Source organism: Malaya genurostris, chromosome 3, assembly GCF_030247185.1.
Source record: "Malaya genurostris strain Urasoe2022 chromosome 3, Malgen_1.1, whole genome shotgun sequence".
NCBI classification, from domain to species: domain Eukaryota; kingdom Metazoa; phylum Arthropoda; class Insecta; order Diptera; family Culicidae; genus Malaya; species Malaya genurostris.
The window spans coordinates 289,589,866-289,605,589 of NC_080572.1; the positions used below are offsets into that span (position 1 = coordinate 289,589,866).

General features: G+C 37.2%; 1 protein-coding gene across 1 annotated transcript in view; it reads right to left on the reverse strand.

Moving 5' to 3' along the window:
* The window catches only part of LOC131436934 (protein prickle-like), an 87,649-nt gene extending 79,466 nt beyond the window's left edge, over positions 1 to 8,183 (reverse strand). The window contains exon 1 of the mRNA XM_058605931.1: positions 7,547 to 8,183. The gene's annotated coding sequence lies outside the window, so the exon portion shown is untranslated. The remainder of the gene's footprint in view (positions 1 to 7,546) is intronic.
* Between the last annotated feature and the right edge of the window lie 7,541 nt (positions 8,184 to 15,724).

Here is a 15,724-nt window from a genome sequence, read left to right on the forward strand (position 1 = left end):
GATTTTGCTACACCAATTCAAACGCATAATTCAAACTTTGAATCTAAGTTCGTGAAAATCGATCGATACCAGATCCATTTTGGAGGTACAGACCACTGTAGTTTTAGTTTTCTACATCTTGATTCAAATGAGCGACAACAACAAAACAGTTTTCTGCGGTCTAATGCACATAACATAATCAAGTTAACATGAATAGACATGAATGAAACATTTATTTTTAAAGCTTTTTTTCAAAAAAACTATGTGTGTGATACTGTTTGAAACATAGCAGAGCGTTATATGAATAGCTAATAAGTGCAACTTGTCGTTAAAACCCTTCAAGTTTGTTTATATCTTGTATTTATACTCGGCTTTAACCTAATTTTAATCGTTCGCCGGATCGGCCCCTTTAAGTAGTTTCGAATACGAAAACCTAATTTATATTTTGTGTGCCAAAACCGGACTAGAACTTTCCAGAGCAGAAAACGTTTGAAGTCATTTTTAATGCAACAATCGGGAAAAAACTTTGAATGGGATAACCGGGTAAAATCTTAGCCGGTACTTTCAGAGCAAATGTGTTGATTTTTGCATGGAAACTTTCTACGTGTTTCCCTCGGCTGCGGGATTCATTCCACATTTTGAATGTTATGTATTTTATCTAACAGATTTCAACCCAGTATTTAACTTACAAGTTGTTGAGATCTAAAAGATTTTTAACTACTGGATATTGAAAACGAACCTTTCATTTTAATCTAATTGTGATGATTTTGAGCAAGATCGCACAAGGATTTTCAAGAAGTCTATAAAAAAGCTTTAGAATGATTGAGTAGTCAAAGATACTTTTATTCCGCTTTTGAAAACCTAATTATTCACTATTGTGCCGTTCGCCAAGGAAAGTAATTAAACAAGTTTCAGAAAACAGGATGGGGTTTAATATTGTTACAAATTGTATAAATGTTGTTAAACTGGAGCCCTCGTACCTTGTTCTTGGCTAAATGCACCGAGAGCGAACGAAGCGTTGTACATTCATTTCTGCCGTGGTACACAAATGCGCGAACGAGTTTTTGCGAGAGCAGCTCTTCCTCTGCGCATGGTTGTCTTCTGAGAATGAGAACAAACTTGTCTCAGTGCAATAAAAAGAGCGCATAAGGTCTGCTGCTACTCTGTGTACGATTTACGAACCTAGAAAAACTTTCTGACCCTATGTGCGAGGTCGGGAATCGAACCCAGATGGGCAGCGTAAAAGGCATCGACTTACCCATCATGCTATACCCGTCTCCTTTGAGAAAATTGTTTTTTTTTTAATTTCAACATTTTATTTATACTTCCTCCATGAAATGTTACCTAAAACTTTGCGGAAAACGCCAAATCAATCTAACTAATCGTTTATGCTTAGGCCCTTCGCAAAAATAAGCCAACCTGATGATGCAAGTGTCCCCGTTTTGGTCATAAAGAATACTTATGCAAAAATTGAGCCAAATCAAAAACTAAGAAACTAACTCGACCTTTGATTTTACATGAAATTGCTCAAGTGTAACCTTGGCACAAGACTGATGGGGAATGAAACCGTAATTGCTTTATATGAATCATTTATTTTAGCCATTATTACGTATGTGTCTTGAGCAAAGTTTAACTAAATTAGGAAAAAAGGGTATCAGCAGTTCATATCACTTAAATTAAAAATACTGATATTTTCAAAAAAACTACAATCGCCAGGTTTAGAAAAATCTGAAACGTAAGCCTCACGACTTCATTTACTTGTTACGTGGAAGTTTGCATGATCTGTTTGCAGGACCGTACTAGTGCTGGTGTCTACTACTGCGAAATGAGGTTTGAGCAATTTCATTCACTAGGTAAATATAAAATATGGTGCTATCAGTAAGTTTGGCTTTTTGACTTTCTGCAGCATTTTTTCCATATTAGTTACATGCAGATTTTGTTATCAAGAAAATTTAAAATTGTCGTTCGACAAAAAAGACTTAACAAGACGAATTATTTATTTATGATTAAAAATTTTACGAAAAAAAAGAAAATAGGAACGTTATGTGAAGAAGTTTGAAATTAGTATTTTATCTGGAAGTTCCGAAAATGTTAAAAAAACAGTGATTTAAATAATGTCCTGCCTCGCTGGGTTGAGACATTTGTCATATTCACTATTGCCACTTGATTGGTTTCGTAGTTTATTTGAAAAATATTCGTCATTTCTATTAAAAGCTTGGGGTAGGTAATGTCAGCGACGTAGCCACGAAACTGACGTAGGATTGCATTCGAGATGTGTGTAGATATTAACTAATTTGATACCATTTGACCGTTTAATTATATATTGTAATCCTGAAAAGGACCATTCGGTTTCAGATGACAGTTTTCTAAATAAGTTCTTTACGTTACTTTTGGGGTCCTGAAAAGGCCTACGAGTCTTGGAAATGACTATTTGATTGCGGATGATTACGTTTGTATTCCAGGAAGAAAGGCGTCAGTCAAACTCATTTGTAAGTTTGAGCCTTGACCTAAAAGAAATCATCACATAAATATAATCGTAACACAAGTTGTACGATCGCTCAAATAGTTCAATGTTTCATACATCTCAATATTTAAGTGAAAATAAAAACTATCAAAAAACTGTACGTGATTCATTTCTGGCATTCAGAAAGGCCAAATTGCGGAATTTCTCGAACACGATGCAGCCAAACGGTAGCTTTATTTGTGCTCGTTTGGTGCGAATTTCGCACTGCGAAAATAGCACAAAGCTAATCAAATTATTCCAGATTTGCCCAAAACTGATGATTTTTACCTTCGATTTGCAAAGAAGTATTCTTAAAATTTCTTTACATAACATTTAAAGCCATATTTCTTTCTCCAATGAAAACGGCCAGCAGTTGAATGACGCAATCGCTCTTGTTTGAAGCAAAGCTCACACTGCGAACGTGCAGATGAATTGCACCCAGATGGGCATAGTAAAGAAAGACGTAGTCCTACGTCAAAATTCTAGTTGAAAAATAGGAGAATACTCGCCGAATGCAAGCAGTGCGGTAAAATTTTATTTTCCAAATTAAAATTATTTGATGAACAGCTAAGATGAATAATCGCACCTAGTCATTTGTAGTTTTGCTTGCTCAGTTATGAATAGTCTACCCGCTTCATTGTCTCAACATCAACTCGATGACCGAAATTCTCTTCGGCCAGAATCATAAATAGAGGGTGCCGGTTCTCATTTGAGTTTTCGAATTATCAACAGCAAATTTAAATCGACAATTTTCGACTACTTGAAATGTATTTGGATGAAAATAAAAATGCTAAAACAAAAAAAAACTGATTTTTCTCAATAACACTCTAAGTTGCTTGACTAAAATATCCTCACTACTAAAACCATAAGAGATACCGAAACGGTGTCTTTAGCAGAGCTGTTCAATCGAAGTTGGTTTTTAATTTTGCTGCAGAAAGTAAATCTTTATCTCAACACATTCGGAAAATAATTTTCGGATCACCCTAACAATAAGAGCCACCCGAAGTACCGTATGTGATTGCAAGTGCTATTTGTGTGAGTCTCATTTGCAGTGCTAATTTTATATGCAAGCAGCGAGAGCAGAAGACGAATTAGATTCAGGTGAGACTGAAAATTTAACCACGCACCAGCCGTGCACAGTCTGGACATGTACGGAGCTCTGCACAATTGTGTTGCTTTCTGAGGTGAGTTACGTCACATTCGGTGTAGTTCAATTGACACAAAAATTTCCTTGGACTGAAGAAACTGGCGGATGCAAATCCCGCCTCTGAGTTATTTTTCTCGCCAATTATAACATCGACTATTTCATTCACCAGTTCTTTCTCTAGTCAGCTTTTAGTTGGATAATAATGAAAAGTTATAAGCAGAGTTTATGGCGGGTTGCTACGCTATCTATTCTGTCTGTATAAAATGGAGAGGTCATTCAAACTTATCGTAATTGGGCTCTAGGATCGAGAAAAAAAATTTCTGACCCTATGAGTAAGGTTGGGATTCGAACACAGAACACACAGAATGTTCAAATTGGTTATAATAATATCAATTTAAAGTTGAAGCGGAGTCTCTTCAAAGCACTAAAAGTTCTACAGTATCTGAAAAAAACTACTTTCTTAGTGCTTTAAAGTACGCGAGGCACTTTTTGGCAACTTGAACGTATAGTATAAGCTCTGAACGAACTTTCTCGCTGCTTAAAAGTTGAAAAAAGCTGCTTCGAAATTTGTTCTGTTGCGTCGGAAGACGACTCAAGTGTGGATAATTTCTTAAAAACAGGTCTGCTTAGAATGCTATTCATTAGCTTCGTAAGTTGCCTTAATTATTTTTATTTTTTACGAACTTTTTGTTATTTGAGCAACTCTAGAAAAGAATCTCTTCAACATTGTGATAATGGTTTTTACAAAACAAAATTCTGGTCTGATTGATGAGCATTTTTATCGCTTTGAATACCGGAATGCAAGAATCATATCCGGAAGAGAATACGTGGCACCTTAACACATGGGCTGAAAAGTCCCGGGCCTAACACATAGATGGCGCTAGTTTTATTGTAGTCATCTTTTTTTTCAGTTAATACTAACCTTTAAAAGACAGCTGTCAAAATTTCATGATATTCTATTCATTAGTTTGTGCGTTATTGTGCGTTTTGGTGGCTATTTTACCCCAGTTCCTCCAATATGTGAAATTTTCATCTAAATCAGCCTCAAGTCTTAAGCGAACCACGTTGAAAGCATACGAAAACTATCTTATATTATGTAAAAAAGTCTGTAGAACCTTATGGAAGAACCCACAGTGGCCGCACGAAACGTTTTGGTGGCTATTTTACCCCATTCCCTCAATTTTATGGTATTTTATTATAAATTGGTCTTAAATCATGGTAAAACTTATTGGAAGTTTACTAAATCTAGCTTATCTTATGTAAAAAGTCTGTAGAATCGAATGTTAGCACTTATACTGGCTGCACGAAACGTTATGGTGTCTATTTTACCCCATTTCATGATATTTTATTGTAAATTGTCCTTAAATTTCGGTAAAATAGTCATCAAATCGTTTCGTGCGGCCAGTGTAGGTTCTTCCATTCGATTCTATAGACTTTTTTACATGAAAGTAGGCTATTCCAGAATACCGCACTCGACTTCTTTTCAAGTTACAGAGCGAAACCCCCAAAACTGCTGTACATTTGAGGTGAAACGAGCAGGATTGCGATTCGTGCGGCCATTGTAAACCATTCCTTGGACATTTTTACATAAGAAACGCTTTAGTTTGTTGACCTATTTCAATTAGTTCATGAAATACAGAATTCATTGCGGGTTTTCATAGATTTTTTTCGCACTGTGCAATGGTTTGAAAAGTGTTATGGAGACTCCGCTTCATCAGAAACAACAATAAAACGTTGGTTTACTGACTTCAAACGTGGTCGTCGTAGAGAAACCGAAGATGCAGAACGCAGTGGACGTCCAAATGAGGCGGTAACACTAGAAAACATAGAAAAAAATCACAAAATCGTTTTAAATGATCGAAATGTGAAGTTGCGTGAGTTAGCTGACATCGTAAGAATGTGTTGACCAAAAAACGAGAACTGTGTTGTTGGTTCTAAGCAGTGTTTAGCGATGTTTAAACGCAACAAACCGGAATTTTTGCCTCGATATGTGACAATGGATGAAACATGGATTCACTCCGGAATCAGAACGATCGTCATCTAAGTGAACCTCGTCCAAAGCACAACAATCGGCTGGAAAGGTTATGGCCTCGGTGTTTGGGGATGTGCGTGGTGTAATATTTATCGACTATCTTAAGAAAGTGTGAATTAACAGTGAATATTATATAGCGTTATTGGAGCTTTTGAAGGCTGAAATAGCAAAGAAACGACCGCATATAGCAAAGAAACAAGTGTCACAAGTCAATCGGAACAATGGCAAATCTACATAAATTGAGCTTCGAATTGCTCCCACATCCACGGTATTCGCCAGATTTGGCTCCCAGCGACTACTGGCTATACGCAGACCTGAAAAGGCCACTTTTGAGGCAAAAGATAAATCGTTCTACAAAAGTGGTGCTGAAATGTTAGAGCGGCGCTGGAATGATTGCGTTGCTCTTGATGGAGACTACGTTGACGAATAAGGTTAATTTTGAACCAAAAAAAAACGTGTTCCCTTTGTTAGACCCGGGGCTTTCCAGCCAATGTGTTAGTTCTATTGATAAAAAAAACGTTTGCGAGTACGATTGGTCCCTTCGGGGATACTTTTGCAAAAATGTTTCTATTTCATTCGTCAACTATTTTCATTCTATTCCTCGTTGGGTAAAGATAAAACAGCCCAAGGAATTGAATTGAATAAATCAATTTTCAAGCTAATTTATATTCGTGCAAAACAAATTAAGATTTCAACTAAAGCGAGTTCCAACCTAGAGCTGTTATCTAGATCGACCTGTTCGCTAACTCTTTAGAAGACTGGACTCACGAATCACTTCAACTGAGCTTCACATTCTGCCGAAACAACAACACGATCTTTGAAAAATACCCAACCGGCCCTCGCAGTTTGTACCTCGCAGTCAGTAGTCAGTTGACCATCGGTCAAATGGCCCTGGAGGTGCCGCCGAACTTCGGTTGCCTCCTCCGGTTTTAGTTTTTTTTTTAAGTGTGTGTGTCTATACTCGATCAACGACGAACGATTTAAATATTGCGTGGCGCAAAAGGCTTCCGAAAATCGCCCTGCCAATCGAACTGAAACGCAACTCCTGGCGAAACAAAGAGATACGGATCGAAAGGAGGCTCTGCTTCGGATGCTGCTGTTGGGAGTTCTTTTTTTTTTGTTCCAACTCCAATGCAGCATGTTTCAGCGCTCGAAGGCAACAAATAACTCGGCAATCGGAGTGAATTATAAGTTTTAAAAGTACCACTGAAGAAGTTGTTGCGGATCGTTTTGTTATTTTTTTTATTTTTGTTTTGTGTGTGCACATGAATTCTCGAGAATCGCCTAGGGCCAATCGAGACGAGAGTCCATTTTTGTGGGGATGCTGCTGATGCTCGAGCTTGCGTTTCCAGATCGGGATTATATACGGATCGGTTATTTTCGATGAGCATTTTAAAATACTACCACCAACCAGCATTATTATGTGCGGTGTCTGGCGGCCGAGACGACGACGATGAGCTGCTCGGTTGAATGCTAAACGGTGTCGGTCGGCTTGAGCCTTTTCGAGTGCATTTTGCCGACGAAACGACCATCGAAGGCACGGAGGCGGGGGGGACTGAGCCTTGTTTGGGGTCTCTGGCGGGAAGACGCACGGTGCGACGACTTCGTCCAAAGGCACATTCACAGTTTTCATTCTTCTCCATTCCAAAGACAACATCCAGAACCGAGAGAAGCACTAGTCTTATTCCGTTTTCAGGGCGCGAATCAATGTTTCCTTGTTTTTTTTAGATGCTTTTCAAGTGATGCATTTCAGATTAAACGAACACGAAAAACGATTGGTTTTTATTGCTGAAACCACGCACCACGCACCGAAAAAAAAGCTACAAGAAAACCTTCAATTCCTCCAAGAAACTTAGTTACAAACTATTAATCATAATCAACCAACACTCTGAAACACACACTCCGGGCGGCGCGCACTCGCTCGGTAATTTTCCCTTCGTTCTTCCAGCTGCCACACACAACTTTTTTTTTACGAGCACCGAAGAAAAGAAAAGGTAAAACGAGTTTTCGATTGGAATTTTTCGAATTCATACACAAAAACCAAGGAGCACTCTTCACACCACCGTCGATGCAACAAAAAAATGCTCTTTCTCCAAGCGACCCGGTCGATGGAAAAACAGTGACTTCGATTACGACGACGTCCGACGACGGGATCCGACCCGACGGGTTCGTTCCCGCTCTGGCCGTTGAGCTCTCTTTCTGTTTCTGTGCACCTGAAAACACACACTGGAGCCTACTGGAACCGACGACGACTAGCCGGTGGAACCGAAACCAAAATGAAAAACCAAAAAAGAAAAAACGCAACCGTTCACGTTCGCGGTACCTGTGCGACTACGCGGTGAAGCGCGGTACCGAATGCCGCAGGTCCCATTTCCATCGGGATCGCAGCGATGAGAGAAAAACAGCCCCCGTGTTTGCCAGAGACGACGACGGCCGGCGACGCCGATTGATGCCAGACAAGACGTTTTACGTTTATTTTTAAGTCCTCCGCTTTGTGCTTTGTGTCCATTCACACACTTTCTCACCTGTATATCGGCGGTGTTCGTACCTAGTCCGAATGAGGCGACATCACGAGGAGAGTCATAAAAGAGCAACAGCAACAGAATCAGGGATGAAGTTGCAGGGCCGTCCGGGCCGAGGCTTCGCAGGCTCGTACGATGTTTAATGACCGACAAGAACGAATTTCACTGACTTGCATTAATAGTGTACAGAATCAGAGTAGGCATTTGTTGTTACGGTTTATGCGGTGTTTCCAAAGCAAGATTGGAATGACCATAGGAGCTGTATCCTTATTTTTAAGAGCTGCTGAGTGTCAGTTGCTAGCTTTTTAAATAGACGATAAAGATTGTCCCAGAAAGTATGGACGCAACCAAAAACCGCTGCCATTTCGCAATGGTTCAGAAACTGTCAGTTTTTATGGCTGCGTCCTGTTGTTTACACTCTTCTCTAACCACTTGTGCAGTTGTTTATTCGTTTTCATTAGTTTGTTTCGAAATGCGTGGACTTTCAGCAGAACAACGTCGAAAAATTGTGTACAAATGGTGCACAGAACGCGGACTGTCACTGAGAAAGATAGCAAAAATGGAAGGAGTAAGTGAAAAAGCCGTGCGAAATGCAATCAGGAAGTTCGGTGAGGATAACACCTTTGAGGATAAATCGAAAACGGGTCGAAAAAAAGGACCTGCTAATCCTCAGTTGGATAAACGTATACTGAAGGCGTTCGAGCAAAAGAAGGAGGTTTCAGTTCGGGATTTGGCCATAAAAGTGGGCACTTCGAAGTCAAATGTTCTTCGTGCTAAAGAACGTTTGAATCTTCGAACCTAAGAGAAGCAGAAACAACCAAAACGTAGTCCGAAACAAGAAGCATCGATCAGGCCGAGGGTTCGAAAGCTGCACAATACGATTCTTGCTGGAAATTTGAACTGCATAATCATGGACGACGAAACCTACGTGAAACTCGATTACAAATCCTTGCCGGGGCCACAATATTATACGGTGCGAGAAGGGCAAGTGTTAAACCAGTCCGAGACATCGATTGAAGTCGAAAAATTTGGTAAGAAAGCTATGGTCTGGCAAGCAATTTGTAGCTGCGATAAGATTTCGAAACCCTTCATCACCACTGCTTCAATGAACAGCGAAATATACATCAAGGAATGTTTACAAAAACGACTTCTACCCATGATTCGAAGCCACTAGGATCCTGTTGTCTTCTGGCGAGATCTTGCTTCTTGCCGCTACTCGAAATCAACGGTAGAATGGTATACTACCAAAAATGTCACTTTCGTCCCAAAAGACATGAATCCACCAAATTGCCCTCAATTTCGACCAATTGAGGAATTTTGAGCATTAACGAAGGCACATCTTAGGAAACATGTTTCGGCAGCCGAAACCATTCAACAGTTCGAAAAAGATTGGAAAAAAGTGTCAAAACTTGTCGCCAAGAATTCTGTACGTAATTTAATGAGGAACGTTCGCGAGAAGGTGCGCCAGCTAGTCTACAATGGCTAAGTAGCAAATGTTGAGAATAATATTCTGTTATTGTAGTCTAATATTATCAGTATATCGAATAAAATTTGAAACACTTGTGAATTATTTACAGCGAAATCAAAGTGCATCCTTACTTTCTGGGACAGTCTTTAGGACAGACGATAGATTTGCTGGTTAGTGTGAATGGATTAATATACTACGTTGTCATTTCTGATGAGAGCAAGAACAATCAGTTTGTTGAATTCATTTGAATACAATTTTCGAAATCCTAAAAAATCTGTAAATTCAAAGATATCGGAAGTAGTGAGTCGTATTTTAGCTCTTCAATGAACAATCGCTGATAAATATTACTCTCAATAGCATCAAACTTGGCTAAAATATCAGCTCTTTCATTACCTGGAATGGAGCAATGAGCCGGGACTCGTGATTTGATAATTATTATTCAATATGTCGTTCAGACACTGTTTCATTTTGCCCAAGAAAAACGGTTCATTTATGCCAGCAGCGTTTGAGCGAATGGCTTCAATTGCATTCAGACTATCTGTGAAGAGGAAATAATGGTTTGAAGATAATGTGTCGATTATACTCGAACTATAATGAACTGCTGTTAACTCTGCTATATAAACAGATGGAGGTTCTTGAAGCCTAAATGAAGCCTCTTCATTTCATGATCCGTCCGTGTAAAATATTTTCTCAGAGTCAATATGCCTGAGCTTACGTGAAAATATTTTTGGGATTTCCATTGAGCATAGGTGTTCCGGGATTCCACGCACTTCGCGCTGCATGAATGTGTCGAAAAATAGAGTTGAGTCAGGGACACTTAGGAGGCTGTCACGGATAGCAATATATCTTGAAAGGTAGATTTCCTGTGACATATGGTTAAAATATTCTGTCATAAATCTTGTTTGAAATTGAAGCTCGACTAATTTTTCGAAGCTCCCAAAAACGATCATTTAATGGAAGAACTCCCGCCAGAACTTCAAGACTCATTGTATGTGTCGAATGCATGCACCCTAAAGCAATTCGCAAACAACGATATTGAATTCGCTCTAATTTGATAATATGAGAGTTTGCAGCGGAACGAAAGCAAACGCATCCATATTCCATCACTGAAAGTATCGTTGTCTGGTACAATTTTATTAAATCTTCAGGATGAGCACTCCACCAAGATCCTGTAATTGTTCGAAGAAAATTTACTCTTTGTTGGCATTTTGTTATCAGATATCTAATGTGTCCTCCCCACGTGCATTTGGAATCAAACCACACTCCGAGGTATTTGAAAGTCAAAACCTGTTGGATCATTCTTCCTATCATATAAAACTAAAACTGCGCGGGATCATACTTTCTTGAAAAGACGACTCCGCAGAGAATTCGATACCCAGATGAACAGCCCAAACGGACAATGGGTAGAACTAAACGCAAAAACATAATTCTTTCGTCATGCCATCAAAAATATGATCAGCAATTTTCAATTGTGTGAGATAACTATAATTAACTTAAAAGTTTAAAATTCTCAAATTTACGCTTACTTGTTTTTCTCGTACCCGCGACGACGGTTTTGAACGCACACAGGCACATATCAGTCCCGATGTTCAACTGGACGAGTACAAAATGTTAAACCATGGTCAAAAATGTGCTTTTCACGGAACTGACACGTCGCCTGAGTGGTATAATGCTTCAAATACTCAGATCGCACTCTCATTTGCATTACTGAAACAAAATCCTAAAATTGAATTGAATCTAGAATTTCGTTCTAGATTACAGGTACAGACTGTGACTAACTCTGAAACTGAAGCCTAATTCTGGTTTCTGGAACTGGTTTCTTGACTAGATTTTTGGAATTTGGAACTAGGACTTGAATCCAGAATTATGATTTAGGATTTCACCTTCAGAATTCAGGAACAAAATTTTAGATCTCGATTCTGGAACTAAATGTTAGATCTGAACTCCGAATCAGAATTTTGGGACTGACTTCTGAAGATGAAATCCGGAATTTCATTCCTGAATTCAGTTTCATAATTCAATTCCCAAATTCTGTTTCAGAATTCATTTCCAGAGTTCATAACCTGCCCGCTAGAACTAAGTTTGGAACTTGGATTGTGGAACTGATTTCAGTTCCTTTATTCAGGTTCGGAATCTAAGTTCATAATTCAGTTCTAGAACTGAAAATGAGTTCAGTTTCATTACTATAGAACTAAATTCATTTCATCTTGATGGGGACTCTGAGCCTGAACTGCAACTGAATTCTGGGCTTTCGAATTCAGTTCTTTAATTCAGTTTCAGTTCCTGAATCCTGGTCCAGAATTTTCGTTCTGATGAAGATAACCAAATGATGGCAAAAAGTACTCATCAGTTGTAAACATCTGTTAAATTCCGCAAATCGGTCCTTATGCAAGAAATTATGCGAAGTTTTCCTCTAAAGAGTATATAATTCTACAAAAAAAAAACTACCATAACATTGTTTGTTGTATTTTTCTTTCTCATTTGTTTAATTGTAACTTTAGTACAGATGCAGCATTACGATGCTGAATTAAAATTGCAATAAAAGCTTCACGTCCTCCAGTTATGTCTGCGACATTGCCCACCCGCCTTTTTGCCTTTCTCATATAGAAAGGCTATGCAATCACTGTGAAAATCGACTTTTTAACCGAGGCATATACCATTCGACTCAGCTCGACGAACTGAGAAAATGTGTGTGTGTTTGTGTATGTGTGTGTAACAAAAATATGCACTCACTTTTCTCAGAGATGGCTAAATCGATTTTCACAAACAAAGATTCAAATGAAAGGTCTTATAGTCCCATAGCCTGCTATTGAATTTCATTCCGATCCGACTTCCGGTTCTGGAGATATAGGATAATATGTACCAAAAAAGTGAAAAAAATATGCACTCACTTTTTTCAGAGATGGCTGAACCGATTTTCACAAACTAAAATTCAAATGAAAGGTATTATGGTCCCATAGCTTGCTATTGAATTTTATTTGAATGTGACTTCCGGTTCCGGAGTTATATGGTAAAATGTGAAAATTTGAGAAAAAGTTTACACTCAATTATCTCTGGAACAGCTAAACCGATTTTCGCAAACTAAGATTAAAATGAAGTGTCTTATAATATCCAAAAAAATTGTGGAACATTTTATCTGGATCCAACTTCCGGTTCCGGAACTAAAGCGTGATAAGTGGAAAATTACCAATTTTATTAGTATTTTTCACGAACGATGGTTAAAAACAGGTACAAATCCCCTTAAAACTGTCTGATAAATTCTTCTAGTTTGCAGAGCTTGTTAGTTTGTGGGCATGAAAACTTAATTTGGCACTACTGGTCCCCACTTTTCCTGTTCCGAGAGCACCGAAAGTGGAGAAGAAAAACTCCTAAAACTAAATTCACTTCGATTTCTTTGCGATGCTTGAACCGATGTTCACAATTCTTGATTTTAATTAAAGTTCATACTGTCTTTGAAGCTACTGTGAAATTTCATCTGAATCCGACTTACGGTTCCGCAGTTACAGGGCGATGAGTGTCAAAGTTTTCAAATCGCCATATAGAGTGACAATATGTACAACACCGAAAGAAGAAAAAAACACAAAACAAATTATGCGTGCTTTGTTCTATTCCGTACACGTTGTGTAGTGATGTCAATATTAATTATAATAATACTAATAATAATAATAAGAATAATAATAATAATAATAATAATAATAATAATAATAATAATAATAATAATAATAATAATAATAATAATAATAATAATAATAATAATAATAATAATAATAATAATAATAATAATAATAATAATAATAATAATAATAATAATAATAATAATAATAATAATAATAATTATAATAATAATAATAATAATAATAATCCTATTACATGTGTTATGCTGTTTAGCTTGACTTACATATGCAGAAGTAACAGAAACGCTGGTTCGTTTCGTTTGTTAGATTTCGTTTAATTGGTTTAATCGAAAAAGAGCATGAGATAGTAAGTATAGGTTTAGCTACGTTCAAAACTGTTCCAATTTGTAGGTCATATTTGTTGGTAGCAAACGAACCAACATCGGCTATTCCGTTTATCTGAATCCGGTCTCGGAAGAATTGGAAATAGTAATCAAAAACTGCAAAAAGGATCTCACTTACTTTTCTTGGAGATGGCCAAATCGATTTTCACAAACTTATAGGTTCAAAAGAAAAGTCTTACAGTTTCATACGGATTTCCTTAATTTGTTGTGGATACTACTTTCGGTTCCGGAACTACAGGCTAAACAGGATTTATAGAGTTTGTGAGATTAGATCCGAACAAATTATCCTATTTCTATTCAATAAACAATTGTTTTTGCGAATTTCACGATTATATTTATGATGTATTGAGTAATATGAGAAAGGCATCATTACACCACTAGGTGGATTAAAATAGGTTTTTGAAGTTTCGAGAGGGGTTTGAACCTCTAAAAATCGTCACCGTAAATAGGTTTGCTTCTTAAAAAATAAACTGAATTTTTTGGCAAAAGAATGTTTGATTATCAATTCGTGCATTTTTTAGTTTAGATTGAACTAAAAAGTTCCATAAAACAGGGAATTAAAAAGAAAAAACTATTGAGATTATGGAAATAAATCATCTAAATTTTTTTAATTTTTAATTCAATATTGTTAGATGATATGCGTACTGCAAAATGTACTGTTTTTTCAAAGTCGATGTACTGTAAAAAAATATACTAGCGTTATTTAAAACTATCCATAGTTAGTGTCTGTTTTACTAGCGAACAAAACATGTCACTGAAAATATTCCGTATTTCTATGTGTCGGTTTTGCACGATACGCTTTGTGCGATGATTCGTTTAGTCGATGGCGTTGAAATTTTGCGCGCCTTCTTTTTGGTATTGAATTGCACCTCAATGCTCGTTTATACCAAACATTTTAGAAACCTTCACTTTTGAGTTAATTTTGGTAATCAAATACTACTGAAAATTCTATCACAAATTGCTGAATATATTTCTGATGGTATGGAGAAATAAATATGGGTAGAACTAAATCGTGCATATTTCATGTTGTATTTAACGCAGAATCAGAACAAATTGGCTCAAAGGGGAACGTGCCATTTGAGCCAATTTGTTCTGATTCTGCGTTAAATACAACATGAAATATGCACGATTTAGTTCTACCCATTCTTGTACAGAGTGAATTTTGAAAAGGCATTCCATTGTAAAGTAAGTCGTATTCACGCCATTAACGGAAAAAAACAATTTCGCATGATTTTCGAAGTAGGACTACGTCTTTATTTTCGATGTTCGGATGCAAATTCAAAATTCGAAAAACAAAACCGTAGTCAAGTTATGAACATCTAAATCTCGACCAATTTTAAACATAACTATATATTATATATTGGAACTTTCTAGATTGACTCATGATTCTCAGAACGAAATTTTCCAGAAAGCTAGCTGACTTTATTATCTAGAAAGCATCGAAGCTTTCCGTTTATTTACTTTTGAACCAAATATATTTGATCTCTAATTTATGGACCAAATTTCAGTTTACCAAAAATAAACGAGTATAGAAATGCCTAGAAGCGGAGGAACATTTTACAACTATGAAATGAAGAACTGCGAAAATGTCCCTCCTCTGCGGTTGTATTCAGCAGACTTCACACAGTCTTTTTTACTCGTTAGATACTGATCAAATTTGTGGCAAGCTCAAGCCAGTTCTACGTTTTAACAAGATTTGAACAATTAGGAAAAAAAATTGCTAAAAAAAATAAATAAAAAAGTTGAATTACGTCTGCTTAGCGATTTATGTTGGACTGCTAGGTGACATAACAGTTCAACATACATTGTTATGCACTGATGAATCAAAGACGAAACGTTGAGTAAATCAGAAAAAAGATATATTCATAACTCTAACAGTTTAAATATTAGGTATATGAGATATATCTTTTTAAGCATTTTTAGGTCACTACTACCTTTGAACAATGTTTGACAGCTTTTTCAAAACTATATTTGGTGAGACATAAAAACAGGGAAAAATTGAAATTTTTAAAAAATGGATTGTCCAGAAGAAGGACTCGAACCTTGCCGCTCTAC